Source organism: Corvus moneduloides, chromosome 2, assembly GCF_009650955.1.
Source record: "Corvus moneduloides isolate bCorMon1 chromosome 2, bCorMon1.pri, whole genome shotgun sequence".
NCBI classification, from domain to species: Eukaryota; Metazoa; Chordata; class Aves; order Passeriformes; family Corvidae; genus Corvus; species Corvus moneduloides.
In genome coordinates, this window is record NC_045477.1 from 18,781,698 (window position 1) to 18,799,373 (window position 17,676).

Sequence of the window (17,676 nt, forward strand, 5' to 3'; positions counted from 1 at the left end):
AAACTGATATCAGGTTCTCTTATTACCTCATGTAGTACACTGACCTTCCTCCAAGCCAGATTCTTCCTAAATCAGTAGTGTACTGGATCACAGTCCATCTGGTTTTGTGGCTGTTTTTTACAAGGCAGTAGAAGTAAATGTAAAAAACGCCAGAAAAAAATAAAGATGCTAGAGTTTTTTGTAACAATGGAGTAAAGAAATCCAGAGACACTTGTTCCTCAGGATGTGAGAGAGTTGCAGAATCAATAAGGACTCCAGGGCTGCCCAAATGCTGTGTCATCTCTCTGTTTCTATAAAGTAGCATAAGCATCAGTTCTTCTATGTAAAAGACTCAGGGGACTGCAGTCTGTATTGATTTTGGCTGGGATAGAGTTAATTTTCTTCCCGGTAGCTCCTGTGGTTCTGTGTTTCGGATCTGTGCTGATAACTGTGAGAGGTTTTCATTATTGCTGAGAAGCACTTGCACAGCATCAAGGCCTTTTCTGTTTTTCTCACCACCCCAACAGCATCTGGACTGCGGGGCACAAGGAGCTGTGAGGGGACAGAGCCAGGGCAACTGACCCCGGGATGTCCCACACCATATGGCATCATGCTCTGCATTTAAAGCTGGGGGAGGAAGGAGAAGGTGGGGATGCTGCTGCTTGTTTTCCTGAGCCATCTGATCCATCATCCTGATACATGATGGAGACCAGCCTTCCTGGAGATGGCTGAACAAATGCCTGCCCAGGGAAAGAGGTGAGCAAATTCCTTGGTTTTCTTTCTTTGTTTGTAGGTCTTTTGCTTTACCTACTAAACTGTCTTTATCTCAATCTGTTACTTTTTACCTTTTATTCTTCCCTTTCTCTTCCCCATCCAACTGAGGGGGAGTGAGCAAGCAGCTGTGTGAGGCCTGGTTGTTGGCTGAGGTTAAACCACAATACAGATTTAGTTATTGAAATGAAATTGTCCAATATTTGTAACCATAAGCAAAATCATGTGGTAGTGGATAAGCAGAGCTCCATCTGGTCTTAGAGATGGGCAAAATTTAAAGCACTGGTATAACATAATGACAAAAAGCTCAGTTACTCAGCCTTCTTCCTCGCCTTTGAGTGCTCTAGTCTGCAATGCATTATTTTTCTGTCTTTACATTAGCAGGCCCAGTTCTCCATCATATCCATCATTTTGACTTGAACAGTTTCTGTGCTTGAGGTTTTTTTGTTTTCTTCTGGTTCTAGCTGCAGTTTGAGCATCTGTCTGGACAGCTTTGGATCTGCAGTAGTTAAACATCCTGTGACTTGTCTTCAGTTGTCACATTCCAGGTCCTTCCAAAAGGCACATATGTGCTACTTAAAACTTCCGTTTAGCTCATCAGTAATTTCAGTGTAGCTTGATGGTATGCCAGATGCTCTCCAGTTCAGAGAAATATGCCCATCTGAATGTGACTCTCTCCTATGAAATCTGCTTTCTGCAGCAAATTTCCTTAGACAGATCCAAGTGCTTCATGGCCCTGAAGAACTGATTCAACCTCCCCTTTTTTCCAGTTTGCAGAGCTAAATTGCTGCTTTGTGCTCTGCTCCCAGCCTCAGCCTAAGCCATGCTGGAGGATGAGTACTGGGGCACGTTGGTGTGGCCACTGAGATCACGTTGCTACAGAGATCCCTTAGGAGGCTCTTAGGAGCTTTGGGGAAGATGGATGAAATACAGCTGCAAAGCACCCTCTTGAAAGGGAGAGTCTTTTAGCTTTAAAGTGCATGGACAGTATCAACTGTGCTAGATACTGATATCACTGAACATTCTTTGTCCTTAGCAACATCACCATTGTGATACACCAAGTATGCTATTTGTGAATGGCATAATTAGTGCTATTTTTCCTTCAGCCCTTAACCAAAAAAGTGGCTTTCCCCATATGCTTTCCCCACCAGAGAAGAAAATCTTGTATTTGTAGATTGATCTACTTAAGGAAATGTGGTGCTGCTTCTTTTTTCTAAAGATTCAGAGCTCTTCTAGACTGTTTCTTCCATGTAAATTTCTGGGGGAAAGAGTCAGAAAAAGAAATGGAGGACAGAAGGGATATTTTAGGCAGCTCTTTGGCAATCTGTGAAATAATCTGAGATCTTAGCCCCACAGGTGTCCGTCTGACATACTCCCCATCACTATTTATAACCTTTTTCCTTTACAAGCAAAGAGGGCAGGAATGTGCAGGGAGATTAAGCCAGCTATTTTCCCATGCCTAGATGTGGTATTCCAGCTGATGGGCAAAGATCCTGGGAAAGAATATTGTGAAGGCTGTGCATAGGGAGCTGGTGCCTACACTGCACCTAATTTTTGGAAGAAGGGTGGGGGAAGGACTTTCAGACTCCAGATTGATTGCCACAGACCCTTTCATGAGAACTGTAATCAATTCTGAAAATTCTTCTTTCCAAAAGCCTTCAGAGATAATTTTTTTTAATCATATACAACAGTAAAATGAATGTATAAAGAGTTCATATATGGGGTTTCACATTGGGTTTTAAACCTAAAGCAGTGTCAGGCTTGGTGTGAAAGTAATTTCATTAATTTTATTCAGTAAATGATCAGTTACAGCTTTAATATATGCATCAAGATTGGTGAACTGTAACCTTATGTGGCAAATTGGTGAGGTAGTACCTTTTAAATTATGAAAAAACAGCATTAGCTGCAGTGCCCAGTATAAGTCTGCTCATTGTAGGCAGCTGAATAATAGCTATGCTATTTTCAACCATAGCTGCCATTTTCAACCAGGTGGCTATGCTGAAGAGATGGTTGTATTTTGTTCACATGGAAATTTGCCAATGTGTTTAGCTATTTACAAGATGTATTGCTGATGGAAACCATCATAACCAGTGTGATCAAAATTGGGAAGTATAACAGTGGTGCTTGGGATACATATCTTTTTGGTATCTGTTTTCTGTTTACTGCATCTTTATTTTTTTCTCTACATGGGCTGTCATTTACCCAGAGTCCACTGCCCACCCTGAAAGATTGCTGTTCCTTGACTTCTTTAGCCTCTATCTCAAAAGAAGGATGTTATAGCTAAAACCAGGGTAGACACCTCAGTTACTCCAGACTCACAGAGTCTTTAAAAGGAGGAGGAGGTAGGTTCATCAGAGTGTAAATCCAGGGAATTCTATTCCAGGTGTATGTATGTGTATGCTACTCCAGGCTGAACTGTGTAAGAAGGCCAGATAAGTTTTGTGTGACTGTGGTGTCTTATGAGCAAGAAGAAAGCCCAGAGAGAAAGGTAAACATAAAAAGGCACTCATCTTTAATAAAATGGCTTTTAAGCCCTCCTCTCACTTCCTCCTCAGATGAAGGTATGCACAGCAAGAAAAACCGATAATGGATTTTGAATGATTCTGCATTAAATTTTACTTCCCTGTGATTTGTGGCTACCTGCTGGGTTACTTAAATGCTTTAGAGAAAGTGCTCTGCAGACAGCAGCTGTATTCACTGGCTCAGGTGGTTTGTAACACAGCTTAGATAAATGTAAGAAAATCGCCTTGCTCAACAGAAGCCAGGTCTTTTTGGTTTTTTCTCAGGAGCTGTCTAAGTCTTGCTTGGGGAAGACTGAGTGTCCCCAGCGATGTCCCCAGATTGCTACTGCAGTCTGCTGTGACAGTGACACTCCTGCCTCTCTCCCAGGCTACAGCACTACAGAGCATCATGATGCTGTTCTGGTGGGCATTTTGCTGGGCTGGCTGGGGTTTGTGGAGCCCAGGAAGAGAAAGGTTCTTAGCAAGAGGAGGAATCTCAGCTCACTTCTGCAGAAAGTAGAAGCTGGTTAATTTTCTTTCCTGTGCCCTTCAAGTATGGGACTTCCTTGCAGATGGCAGTTCCCTTCAAGAGCTTGGCTTGTTCTCCCAACCAGCAGCTGTGCTGTGCCTTTTTTGGACACAAATCCAGCGTGGGCATTTGATAGAAAGGCAGAAAGAAGAAGTGAGAACTTGGTGCGTCTCTAGCACCCCCTGCTCCCCTTTCTCAGAAGAGCAAGGCTGTGCGGTGCTAATGCCCATGTGCCAGCAGACTGGAAGCAAAGATAAAGCATGCAGGGCAGATACTACTGTCACCATCATTGCAGAAATCATGGCCATGAAGCACATGGATGGCTAAGTGCACCATTATCCTTGTTCTGCTACACTCTATGTTGTGTCCCTGTATAGCAACACATTGAACATCCACATTTGTTTGGATCAGGTGTTCCTGATCACCTCTTTGAGGTGAATGACTTTATCATCCCTCCCTGCCAGGCTTTGCTTCCCCTTGCCAAGTGGTGTGACAGCTGAAACTGAACTCCTGTCAGCTGAAACCTAGCTGGAAGATGCTCTCCAGCAATTAGTGTGTGTTTTGTCCACAGATGCAAACTAGAGCAAACTAAAATACCACAAAATATGCACAGTCTGAATTTTGAGTCCTTAGCAGCAGTTATTTTCCCTTTTGTTCTCTTCTATTAGGATGATTTACGTGCAGGTGTCAGGAACATATACTAGAAATTAACTGTGTTTACCCAGTTTTCCTCAGAGAACTGATGTATGATTTACTGACCAGCTTTCTGCTGTTTCCAACTTGCTTTTGCCCTTCTAATTGTCTTCCACTATTACTTTGACTAATAGAGTCCAGTCAGGATAGGAATTAAAAAATTTATGGTCATTATGTGACTGTACGCAGGTGAAAGTTGAATCTTATTAGAACGTCAGTCAGTAAAAATAACCAATTGCTTCTCCCCAGATAATGTGATTTCTCTGGCCTTGGAAAATGTGTACATACTTCCTGACTTGATACACCTTGTATTTTATGCCTCAGTGTGCAATGATCATTTGATTTTAACAATTAAACTGGGGATAATCTCTATCAATCTTCATAATAATCTTCTATTATATCTTAACAAATGAGACGAGAAATTATACACCCTTACTCTTGTATTAGTCCTGTGCAGATGTCTTTTTAAAGTTCTAAATTGCAGGATGCAGCCTAATAACTACTAACTGCCTACCAGTGCATGCTAAGGAATAAGTACGTGAAAGTAGAAGCACTCATTTCAGCTCACAAGTTTTTTGAAACAGGAGGAAACAAAGCCCTTCTGTTAAAGTGTGGAAAACCAGCTTGTTGAAGTGTTATAATCCATTCGTGGAAGGATTGGGAAGGATGATTTACTTGAATCCTCTGTACAGGCATATTGTAGTCCTTACCAACTATTATCAAATTAACCATAGCAGTGAGAAATGGTTACAGCTCAGGCAACACAGATAAGGCATGAACACAAAGAGATAGGCTGCCTCTGAAGAGATGATAATGCTATAGCCACAGTTACATTGTTCTCTAACTCCTGTCAAGCTGCCTCAAGAGGGGGGGAGTCAATAAAACATTCCTATCATAGACTAAAGGCTCATTTGTATTACCCGGCAAAATCAATCAAAACGAAAATTTCATTTGCTACTGGTCTTGATGTAGGTTACTCAATCATTTTCTCATTAGATATTTCTTGGATAACTTGTGATGTTCACTGGGGAATGACTAAGATATTTTACACATGATGTTAAAAGATTTTCTCCTAGTACTATCAGGGAATATTAGGACTTTCTAGGCTCTGAAACATGGAAGCTATTAAAGCGTCAGGAATCTGGAGATCCTATCTTTGGCACTGTAGTAAATATATCAAAATGCTGTGCCTAATGCTGAAGTCATTAAAAAGCAGAAGTGATTTCTTCAGTGAAAGCACACATTTCTAGGTAATAAATTGCCTTTTGAAACCTAATGCCTGTCAAACTCATGGAAGTTTTCCATTACTCCAAGACCTTCCAGAAAGTGATTGATAAATATTTTTAACTTCATTTCCCATTGCACCATTTAATGAACTCACTTGTGCTTGGTTGCTCCCCATTAAGTTTTGTAGGAGTGTGTCACCTGATTAGGTTCTTGTTTTACTTAGATGGTTCCAAAGATGTAGCCAAATTACAGGTTTATGGATGGCTAAACTTAGCCACTTGCCAGGTTTATTTTCTCACTCATTTGTCATTTAAAGAAGCCAGCGTATTTTTCCCACATCATGCAACAGTGAAGATAATAAGTAGATAAAATTGCTTCCTCTTCACACTGCACAAGAGACTTGTTTCTAATAGGACCTGTAAAATTGACTCAGAAAGCTTTAAGGAGACTTGAAAATCTGGGGGTTATACTTAGGGTTAAAGTTGAAGTAGAAAATTTGTTCTTTCTAGCCCATTACATCTCTGAAGGAAGCTTCATGAAGATGATGCTCAGGAGGGTTACTTTATAAGTGAGAAAAAGAACATACCAGGAAAGACTGGATTTAAGAGCTGTCACAAGGACCTTAGGTGTCAAACCTGGATTAACGGTTGTGTCCACCCTTAACTGTTGCAAGGGCTTCCAGGGCAAATTGTGTGTGAGGGCCTCATGCCTCTGTTTTTGATAGTAGCAAACAATGGGAAATTATAGCAAAAGGAGATAATTTAGGTAGGTGGTCTCTGGGAAATTGATCTTCACTGACCACCTTGGTAGTGGGAACTGAGACAGTTTCTTGAGGCTGCCTCAGCTCTGGACCAAGAGCAGTGTAAGGGGAGAACTAAGATCCCGGATGGACTGTGATGCTGGATTAGCTCCAGACTACATATAGTACTGCCCTTGTCTCTATACCCCCAGCCTCAAAAAGTGGCAACAGGAAAATGCTGCAGCTCATGAGCTGCTCGTACAAATGCCAGAGGATAGAGCTTGAGCTGCTGATGGGGACAACTGAAATTGTGACAGTGAGCTCTGATCTAACTGAAAGCAGGCATGGCTTCAGAAGGGTGCAGTCTGGAACAGTCTTGGCTATGCTGCAGCTGATTCAGAGAGACTTTTGGGGGAGACTCAAGTGTTTATTTGTGACCAGAATAGGATCATTTTTGTAACAACCCTTTAAAAACATTTCTTGCCGATTTTCCCCTTTCATCCACTGAAAGGATTCTGTTCTCATCCGCATGCATCTCCTTGTAAAAGGCTGTCTCTGTTTAATGGCTCTGTTCCGCTTCATCTAAAGATTAATAGCAGCACAATTATTAATTGTGAATCTATAGCCTTTTGCCAAGGTAGGGAGAGTGTAACTACTCATAAACATTAGCTCCAGATGAAATGCCATGTTCAAGGTCTCAGCTGTGAAGCTGTGCTTGTAATTAATTTTCATATTTTTCATTCGTTCTCAGAGATATCACAAGACTCTGCAAACACTCATTTGATCTCCATGGGCTGAATCTTGCTTTCATCCTCCTGGTGATGGTTTGTTTGCATAGATGACTGCATTCTTGACCCCATTGGCACAAAAGTGTCAAAGGCCTTTGAAAACTCTAGGAGCCGTTTCCACAAAACCAGAGGTCAGAGGGACCTGCCACCTAGCAGCAGGATTTGACTGCAAAGACTCCCAGCCTAAGGAGATGCAGTAAGGAACACGGCTCAGAAAAAAACCAAACCAACATCTAGACACGTTCATGCTGAGAGCATCCTTTAGCCCATGTTGTTAGCTTTTCCATTGTTTTTTTATTCATGCTAGAAATTGTTACAGAATAAAAATCTGCAGACTGTCAGATAATTTTTCCACAGTGATCAACATTTCTGAGTTGATCTTCAACAAACTGAGATGTGTTTTTGACACTGAATGTTGCAGGGTTTTCCAGCCCCAGAATTTTCTTTTTCTTGGCAGTACTCCCATCTCTTGGAAGTGTTCCAGTTTTCCATGATTGATTATAATATAAATAATTTATAAATGGTAATGAATTGGAGAACCCTTCAGCTAAGCAATTTTAGGCATTGTGGGACTGCAAGTAAGTTGCCCAGACTTGTTGATTACTTATACCCGTGCTTAATCTTGGCAGATGTGGCCTTTTTAAACTATTTTACAATGTTTTGTATTATATAAAATAGATTCATTCTCATTTTATAATTCTCTTTATAGAATGTAAATATCTAGTGAACATTTTAAAGTTTCTCTGGTGTTATTCATCATATCTCTCTCTACCTTGAAATCTATTTAATCCTTGGTCAGGCATTTCTTATTAAAAATTCCATCTTATTGTTCTTAATTATTTTGCCTGTTGAGATTTCACTGAGTTTTTAAATTGCCGTACATTGCTCACATGACTTAGCTGCTTCTCCAATTTTTCCTTTCTTTAAATATTCATTTCCTCTATATTCTTGCTACTAGGTCTCCCTGTCAGTAGGATGGGGGTTTTTTTGCTGGTAATGCTTTTTTATTTCCTTTTTCCTCTATATATAAAATGGTGGGCCTTGGAGGTTTCCAGTAGCATTATCAGTAATTCCAAGTTTGTAGCTCTTTAAGTTTTTAGTAGTTCGGGTAGCAACTATTCTAAGTGAGAAAGAAATGGCTTTCTAAGTTCTCCCCAGGGTATAGACTATGATTAACTGTATATTCTGGATTCACAGTGTAGGTACATGTTGACTATGATTCTCTTTAATGGGTGAAGACAAATTTTGGTTAATGCTTATTTCCTTTTTGCCCCTTAAGGTGAAATTCAGATTTGAGTCAACTTATATTAAAAAAACAGGCCCCTTTAGTATGAAATTTCTCTGTTCCTTTTTTCTTTTCTCTTTTGAAACTCAAATATTGAATTCCAGCTTTTTGAGATGTGAAATACAACCTTTCAGCTTAAAATAAGCTACAACTTATTCGTTCTGCACATTGTAATTGGAAGATAAAGGAATAGTTTGTTTCGATTTCCAGTGGGATTTTTCTCATCTGAGATAAAGCTCATCTATCTCTTAATTTTATTTTAATGAGTTACAACTTTAAACCTCAAATGTTTTAAATTCATTAATCTGATTCAAATTAAACAGATAAGTGCTAAGTATGGTGGGCCCCAGCTTGCAATGTTGCATTGGAAAGTGGAGATACCATGTGCCAACTTAGTAATATGTACTGTTGGTTTATTTTAAAGTGTGTGGTCTTCGTAGAAACACAGCATCTTAATGATAGTGGTTTCTCTGACATATTTATAAATTGTAATCAGGTTACAAAAAATACAACAATGAAAGTTATGGTGCCTGGGACAAAGAAAATCAGGCAGATTTCAGCTCAGTTCTCTCTCCATTGTAGCATGAGAAATCAGTATGTCAAGTTTTTGTGAACCCTCAGACAGGCCTGAAAAATATTTCTCTTTACATATTCACAGGCTCATCACAATTGGTATTACACTTTCATAAAATTAAATAGTAAGGGGAATGTGCTTGAAAATTATTTTGTGTTGATATTCTGGTCATATTCAGATGATGTTGGAGAAAAGTTCCCTTTAGCCTGATTCCAGTCTGATATGGAGGTCTGTATCTCATAGATGCCTCTGTGGCGCCAGTCTTGACTGCCTTCAGCATACCACAGCTAAGCCTTGGTAGCAGACAGGAGTTAAGGATAGCCTAGTAATTTGTACTTCCCTGCCTTTTTTTTCTTTGTCTGTAACTATTTCAGCGTAAACCCTTTGCTTCACTGAGATTAACTTGTTTTGCATTTTTAAGCATCTCAAAATGAAGCCTAACAGGCACCAGGGCCCCCTATTTTCTTCAAAACAATAGATTTAAATTAATTAGAGTTTCAAACAAACCCATCAGGGTGTCAGCAGTCCCAGATGAATCTGGGCATCCCAGAAGCTGGAATGTGTTTCCTTGACACATTTCAAGAACCAGGGGAAGGCTCATAGCGTAACATGCCAAAGGGCTGCGGGGGTGAGGCTGCATAGCTCATTCCCTGGCATACAACAGAGCAGGGCAACTGCAAAAATAACCTTCTTATTGTGGCAGGCAGTTAGAAGTAATCAGGATGCTGTAACAGGTAAAACATCAAGACTCTTCCCTCACATTATATAGTATGGGTGAGCCATTCATTTTTATCTTCCCATCACTCCAGCAAATTTTTCTTAAATCTGGTCAGGTTTTTTCCTTCATATATGAACACTGCTAGCCCCTTTTGTTTATTGTCTGGCCTCAAGCCTATGTATACATTTGTGTGTCTGCGTGTGTATATATATATGCACACAGGCAAGCATATATATGTGTATGCACACACATATTAGAAAAACATGTTCCTTTGTGCTAAAAGTTACTGTAATGTTGTGGGTCTGATACATCTTGTGTGGCTGGACCAGTGCTGCTGCAACTACATCTTTTCCTTTTATTTTAATGAAGTTAAACAATTGTTTCTGGGTCTAGGCAGCCATATCTCCCTTACAGTGCCCCAAAGAGCTGTGCCACCTTACCACCTCCCTAGATTTGTGTCAATTGTTCTCACATGTTAGATGAATACTTACAAACTGTGGCAAAAGTGGGCACAAATTCTGCGTTCCTTCTTGTTGCAGTCAGAGCCAAACAGCATTCTGAGGGATCAAGGTGTATGTGAGGTCATTTCGTCCTGCGTAATGCCAAGGAAGTGAAGCAGTTTTCATCTGTGCTTTAGGGAAGGGTGGCAGTGTGTGTCCAAGATTTTTCCCACAGTTTGCAGGGTCAGAGACAAGGTTGAAATAAAAGCATGGTATGGATATTCCTTTGTTTGTCTCCCAGTCCTAGAAAAGCTCTTGGGGAGGGAAAATAGGTTTAAAAGAGAGTGCTAAGATGTCTGCTTCTGAGACCAGATAATGATCTATGTGTTTAAGCTTTTGCTTCTGGAAAAAAGAAGCAAACTTTGAGGGTTTAGCAGTTTTACAAACGGTAATTGAGATCCTGTCCTTGCACCCTCAGTAGCAGACAAGGTCTTGATGTTATAGTGTTCATATTTCACCCTATTCTGGAAGCACAGGGTTCTTTTATTGAAGATGAGTGACACTACAAAGGGTTTTCTCTGAAAGGGCTGACAGCATCTGCTGATGTTACACTGAATCCCTTCCCTTTTGGACTGTAAGGTTGGGGGTGTGTTAGTGGTGGCAGCTTGATGTTAAAACCCAGTTGTGTGCCTGTGCAATCACTTTAATGTCCAAGCATGGTTTGGCACAGTCTCCTGCTCTCTCTCTGTGCTAGGGAGGCAGTGAATACCAGCAAGGTGGAAAGCAGAACTCTGGGCATTAAAATCTGCTCAGCCAGCACATTTGTCTGGCCCTGCATAGTGGAGCTGCTGGTGTACAGACGGTGAACCACTTTCCAGAGCTGTTCCTCTTCTCTCCTGTACCCATGCCCTACGTGGGCACCCACTAAACCAGGAGATGAAGGAGGTGTTTGATTTTCTTGTGAGAAGTTAAAGAATACATTCAACTGAGTCTGATCCCTCCCCAGTGAGGAAGTTTTTTTTTTCACAGAGCTGTCAGCAGAAAGCAAGAGTGTTACATTCAGTTTATGAGCAGTGAGCCTGTTGTATCAATTATCCAGTGTTTTTGGTGGTGGAGTGCCAAGATTATGCATCTTGGTTTGCACGGGCGTGACCAGCCTTCCTGTTTGTGCCACCCTGAGCTTTGGACAACTCATTTTGCTTTCAAATTCAAGCTTCCTTTAGGCCACCATGAGCAAGAAAGATGACAGCTGCATCAGTGTCTGTCATTAAAATCTGAGAAGTTGAGTAGTGTGTTGATGGCGGCAGGGTTATTTTCTATTTTTCAACAATGTGAAAGAAAAGGCAGATCAATTATGCATCTCACTCCTACACTACTAATGGATGGACAGACAAGGGTTTTTTTCAGCTGACACCTAGCGTGCTAAGTAGAGATTATTCCCCTCAGTTTGATTCCTTCATGTAATGAATGATAAGTAGATGAATCAGTGGGGTAAAATGTGTGGCAGATAACAAATAAGTTACACACTTTGTAATTTTACGTGGATGCCCTGACACAGGGAAGTAGGCATGTGCTGGTGAGCAGACTTGCAGTCACTTCTGATTGTGCCTTGATGTTTAAATAACTTGTACTTCCAACTGATTTCCCAGATGCTCCTAAAATTTTAGGATCATTTCAGGGCACAGAAATCCCTTGATAAAGCTTCTTAATGAGCTTTAGAACTGAATTCAGTGGGCTGTTGTTTGGGGTTTTTTTCAAGGAATAACACTCTATTACAAATTGTGATATTTGTAGTTATCTCCTAAACTTCAAGCACTGCTTTGCCTTGAGGCAAACTGCTCTCAGGTGACACAGAGGACAGGCAGGTGTCATGCAAACCCTCCTTTTGGTCCCTGGCTGTAACACTGAGGCAGCAGCAGAGTCAAGGCTTTGCTTCACTGCAAGTTAATATTCCACTCAAACCAATAAATGACTGGCTTTTTATTTACACCATGAGTGGTGAGGATGAAAGGTAATAACTTAATTTTTTTTTTCTGATGGAGTGTCATAGGTTAGTTAGCAAGCATAGTCCCGGAAGGGACGTCCTTGCTAAGGGGTGCTTACAGTTTCCTCTGGGACCTGACAGAACCTATCAGCTGGCCAGTTTGAATATGGACAATTCTTTAAGCCACTTAAAGTTGTGACCGCCTCTGTGATACACACTTAAGAATAGACAAACTCCCCCCCAAGCTCTCTCTCATTCCCAGTGCTGGGACAGGTGGCTGTGGGGCCCGAGTGGGGGCCAGCGGGGCCGGCCAGGCCCTGCTTGGGCCAGGCCGGGCCGGGCCACGGCCATCCTGGAGCCGATGGACCTGTTCCAGCCGTGGAACCCCCCCCACTGCCTTGCCCTGGGCAGCCGGAGCGGCTCGGCTCTCCCCCCTCTCCACTTGGATGAGAAAAATTCAACATTCCAGCTGCAAAGCTGCAAGGCCGAGGTGAGATTAACCCTTTTATTGCTGTGAAGAGCTGAAAACCTGAGGGAAGAGAAAGAGGAGATGCTTAAAGCTGAAAGTCTGTTGTGAAGCTATGATATATCAGAGTATCCTGTTGTAATTTCATGAAGATATGGGGGGTGGAGTGTTCAACTCGTAAGCAAAAGCACCTGCGCTGAGATAGGCAGATGCTGATGCAGCTGTAATTTCATGAGAAGTTTGGACAGGGAGAGATGAACCAGATGAGGACTTTTGCTCCAAACGGGAAAGGAGAAAACCTCAGTCCCTAGAGATGCTCCCAGAGATAGTCCTAACGATGAAGATGATGAAGACCCTTTGCTCCCAGGGAAGGAGAAGGGCCTCTGTTTTTGTTTCTGAACGGCTCAACCTTAAAATTGTACCCCAAGAAACTTCAAGAGTGGACCCTCGAAAGCAGTTGTGGGAAAAGCTGCAAGTCGGGGGAAAGGACTCACACGCAGGCAGAGAGACTCCTCTTCCTAAATGGACTGAACAATATTTGGAAGTGGGCGGCTGTCTCGTTGTGATAATGTTTTCATAGCATGAGCAAGAAGAGACTTCTCTTTCTAAATGGACTGAACAAGGTTATTATGGAAGTGGTAAACAGACTGAACATCTTAAGGGTTGTCTTTTTACATTGTCAGTGGGAGAAGGGAGGAAGGTGGGGGGAGGAGGAGAGTTCTGAAGGTGTGGTATAATTTTTTTTTCTTCTTCTTTTAGGTCTGTTAATAAACTTCTTTATATTCTTTCAAGGTTGGTGCCTGCTTTGCATTTCTCCTAATTCTTATCTCACAGCAGATAAACAGTAATGAGTATTTTGGACCAAACCACTACACTAAATTGGTGTTTCCACCCGGTTACAAACCCAACCCGCGACATGGAGTCCATGAGCCAAAGATGTTTTGGAATACAGATTAATAGCCATTGATTACCAAAGCTCTATTTAGTTCTTTGTTTGTAAATAGCCCCTTCTAAAAGCATTGGTAGATTGATTCTGACCAGTACAAGATCTTTTCTACCATTTTCTTGTTCTCCTTAATTATTCTCTGATGGGATGGTCAATAATTCTGCTAATTAGTCCCTCCACTGACTCTCTTTAGAGGTACAAAAACCATAGTAATATAATTTTTTTAAAATCGCTTTATATGCAGTATAAATTTTTTTTACTAATCCAAAGGAAGAATAGGTTATAGTCATGGGATGTAATTTTTTTTAAGTCTATGGCTTTCAAAGGATTCTTTTAAAAAAGTAAATAATGTCCATTAGTAACTGCTCTCTTTAAAAATAAATATTCTTCTGATATCAAAACACAGTGCTAAAATCTTTCAAGTTTCCCATTCGACTGTGCTGGCCAGGTAATGTAAAATCTGGCTTCCTGCATTCATAAATTGTAATTTAACACATACACAGCTTCTGGTGTTCACTTTCTGTGAATAACTCCTGAAGGATAAAAAAAAAATGGCACAGCAAAAATAATACTTGCAGAAAAGGATGGATTTAAAACATGTAAAAAAGTTAAAATGGGAAGTGTATTCCACTGGTAATTCTGATGTTTTGAATTCTGGAAATATCAAGGTGGGCTCAAAGCTTTATTTTATCATAACCATGTCATAGTGTATTATGAGATGTTTGATATTTTTCATGTAGTAAACTGTAACATGTCTATGTATGAAAGGATACTGTCCATCGAAAAAAGATTTATGGGATTATTATATATCATTCTTTTATTTTCCATTTGTGTTATATTTGCAAATGTTCACTTGTTTTGAAAGATCAAAAATATAGCAAAAGTTCATCATGGTTGTTGTGAAAGGCATTAGTCTTGTTAATGAAGTTATAGGGAATCATTTTTTATTACTGATTAGCTGAAACAATTAGTAAGAGGAAAAATAAGTATCAGTGTTCCTAAAAAATAAATGCAAAGATCTTACAAGCTCTGAGTTCCACGGGAACTTTTGATATTAGAAAGAATTTTTAAGTATGTTTGCTTTTGTCTGCATTCTAGGAGACAATGTAATTTTCTGAATTTATTTTTATTGTCTCACTTGTTTTCATCATTTTTTGATCCTATTAGGTCAGGAAAGAGGGGAATGTGTAGCCTAACATCCAGGTCCTACTGGGAGCACCAATCCTTTACATCATGGCTGTCTTTGTCATTGACAAGTGGGCTGGTATTCTCAGTTTGAGAGTACTCACTCCTGTCTTGGGCACTTTGTCCCCAAGAAGCATTTATTTAGAATATTTCAGAGATACTTTGGCTCTTTTTCTGAGTCCCAGCAAGGAGGAACCTGATGGAGCCCTTCCCCACATACAAGTTTCCTACATCCGATTGCATTTTCTTAGCATTGAGTGCCTTTTAGATTGCCACCAGGCTTCCAAGACAACCACAAAATGTTGTCTGATGTGACACAGAGCCTAGAGAAGATCCTTTCTTTCCTGAATCAACAGGTGGAGCATCCATGTTTAGTGTTCTCCATATTGATTATTTATGATTCCACAACTACATGTTGATCCATTTTCCTGTTTAGTTTAATAGGGTCTCATCATGTCTCATATCTTACTTAACTTACTGTGCTTTATTTACTGTATTCTCCTAACCTGCCAACTTTAGAAATATTTATAAAGCAGATGTAGCTGTGGTTTTTTGAGCAACAGTTTTTTAAAGAGAGCAGGTAGAACCATTTGTGTGCATTTGCACATGAATCTTTTACCTAAAGACTTCTTTTCAGGCACAACAGCCTTCCTCAGGTATGAAACAAAGTATGCAGACTTCAAAGCTGAGCAGAAAATGAAAGCAATTGCTCAGTTATATACCAAGCAAACCATCTCAGAAAGAAAACATCATTAGTATGTGTGGAGTAGAGACAGTTGATAAGGCAGTTACCTTGCTAAGGGAAAGAAAGAAAAAATAATTTATAGTCTGTGGAACATGGAACAGTTAGTGGAAGGGAAAGGAAATTATACTGTGCCATGCAATCAGTATCTCTGTTGAATCCCTGTTTTCTGGTGACCAGTAGTTTAAACTGCTAGCTCTAGGCTTGCCTTTGGAAGGCATTTTGGAGATCCTTAAAGATCATAACTGTGAGATCAAAGATGGCATGGTTGTGAAAATTGCTCTTTTTATAAAATGGGGATATTAAATCTGTGTTAAGAGTCTATCACAGAGCTGAATCTCAGAAATATTTCATTCAGCACTTCTAGTCCTTTGAGTGTGCCATGCTGAGTCCCAGAGGATGAACTTTTGAGATTGGAAAGGATCTTTTAGGTCAGATGTATGTTTGCTTTTGTCTGCAGTCTAGCAGAGAGCGTAATGTATCTTGTTAAGTGGGATTTACTCTGGCTAAGTCTATTGACATCTCCCTTTCATCTGCAAGATAGCTGTACCTAAGTGCTACTGCTGCTGTGCTCAAATCCTCAAGTCTATACTAAGTTTTTATTGACTCATTTCTGAAATTCCATGTTGTTCTTAAAACTGAAGTCAATCTACTTCACTGTGACAGTACATCACAAGTGGGCAGAGAGGTCCTAGGGCACACACTGCTGCCCCAGATATGGGATCTGCCCCTGGGGTGCTGTTCCCACTCTGGAAATAATATTTTGATTGGAATAAGGACTTTCTGACCCCCTGAAATGATCTGGAAGTTGCAGCCATGCAACCTGGTATTTTCTCATTCCGCAAGGGTCCCTGCTCACCCTGCATCTGTTTCACTAATCTTGACTCCTTAGGCCTGGAGAAATGCCATGGTCAGGAAGATGCTCAGGTTGCTCAGAGTTTCTCAGGTTGCTCAGGTTGCTCACTAGTTCAGGTTGCTCAGAACCCCATCCAACCTGGCCTTGAACACTTTCAGGGATGGGACGTCCACAGCTTCTCTGGGCAACCTGTGCCAGGGCCTCACCACCATCACAGTAAAGAATTTTTTCCCACTTGTCCTAGTAAAAAGTCCCTCTCCAGCTCTCTTGCAGGCCCCTTTTAGGCACTGGAAGATGCTATAAGTTTTCTCTGGATCCTTCTCTTCTCCAGGCTGGAAAACCCAGTCTCTCTCTGTCAGTCCTTGTAAGAGAGGTGCTGCACCTTCTGATCATCTTCATGGCCCTCCTCTGAAGTCACTCCAGGTACACTTCTTTCTTATGCTGGGGATCCCAGACCTGGATGCAGCAGTCCAGATGGGTTCTCACAAGAGTGGAGTAGGGAGAGAGTCACTTCCCTTGCCCTGCTGGCCACATTGCTTTGGGTGGAGCCCAGGATGCATTGGCTTTGCTGGGTCATGTTGATCTTCTTGTCAACCAGCATCTCCAGGTTCTTCTCAGCAGGGCTGTTCTCAATCCGTTCTCCTCTCAGCCTGTATCTGAGCTTCATGGGATCTTCTTGTTGCTCAGCTGAGTCCTGGACTCCTCTCTCTTCCAGAAGCCCCATTGTTCCAGTGGCAGGTCTGTTGTCACCACACTTGTCCTGGTTCCATACATGCAATGAATACTTAGGGAAACAGCCACAGCATCTGTGACACCAGATAAATGATCTTAGGTATGTCATTACAGCTGGGTGCCAGTTAGTGAAACATCTGGATACCTTTTCTTCACCAACACTCCTTCAGGAATTAGCTGTCAGGAAGGTGGGATGGTAATTCCTTTATTTCTTTTTTTCTTCTCCCTAAGAATCTTCCTGGTCTGTGCTATTATTCAAAAAGGTGTTCTCACCTTAAACTGACATCTTCTCTTTGACAGCAGCCGCTGTGGGGTGTTTCAGAGGGATGCATGAAACTCCAAGGGTTGATATCTCAGTGCGGTTCTGTCACTGCCATGTGGGACAGGTGTTTTGCTGAGATAATAGCCAAGGGGCTATTGGCAGGGTGTTTCTCCAAGCAATGGTGAAACAAGACTACTGAAGTAATTAAGAAGTTGTTTTACCACTCTGGTGATCCCTAGAGCATCTATTGCCATTTTCA

The 17,676-nt window shown here is 41.1% G+C and overlaps 1 long non-coding RNA gene across 2 annotated transcripts in view; it reads left to right on the forward strand.

The window, feature by feature from the left end:
* The first annotated feature begins 1 nt into the window (after position 1).
* The window catches only part of LOC116439154, a 37,607-nt gene continuing 19,932 nt past the window's right edge, over positions 2–17,676 (forward strand). For both annotated transcript variants that reach the window (XR_004238067.1, XR_004238068.1), the window contains exon 1: positions 2–735. This is a non-coding gene — a long non-coding RNA (uncharacterized LOC116439154). The remainder of the gene's footprint in view (positions 736–17,676) is intronic.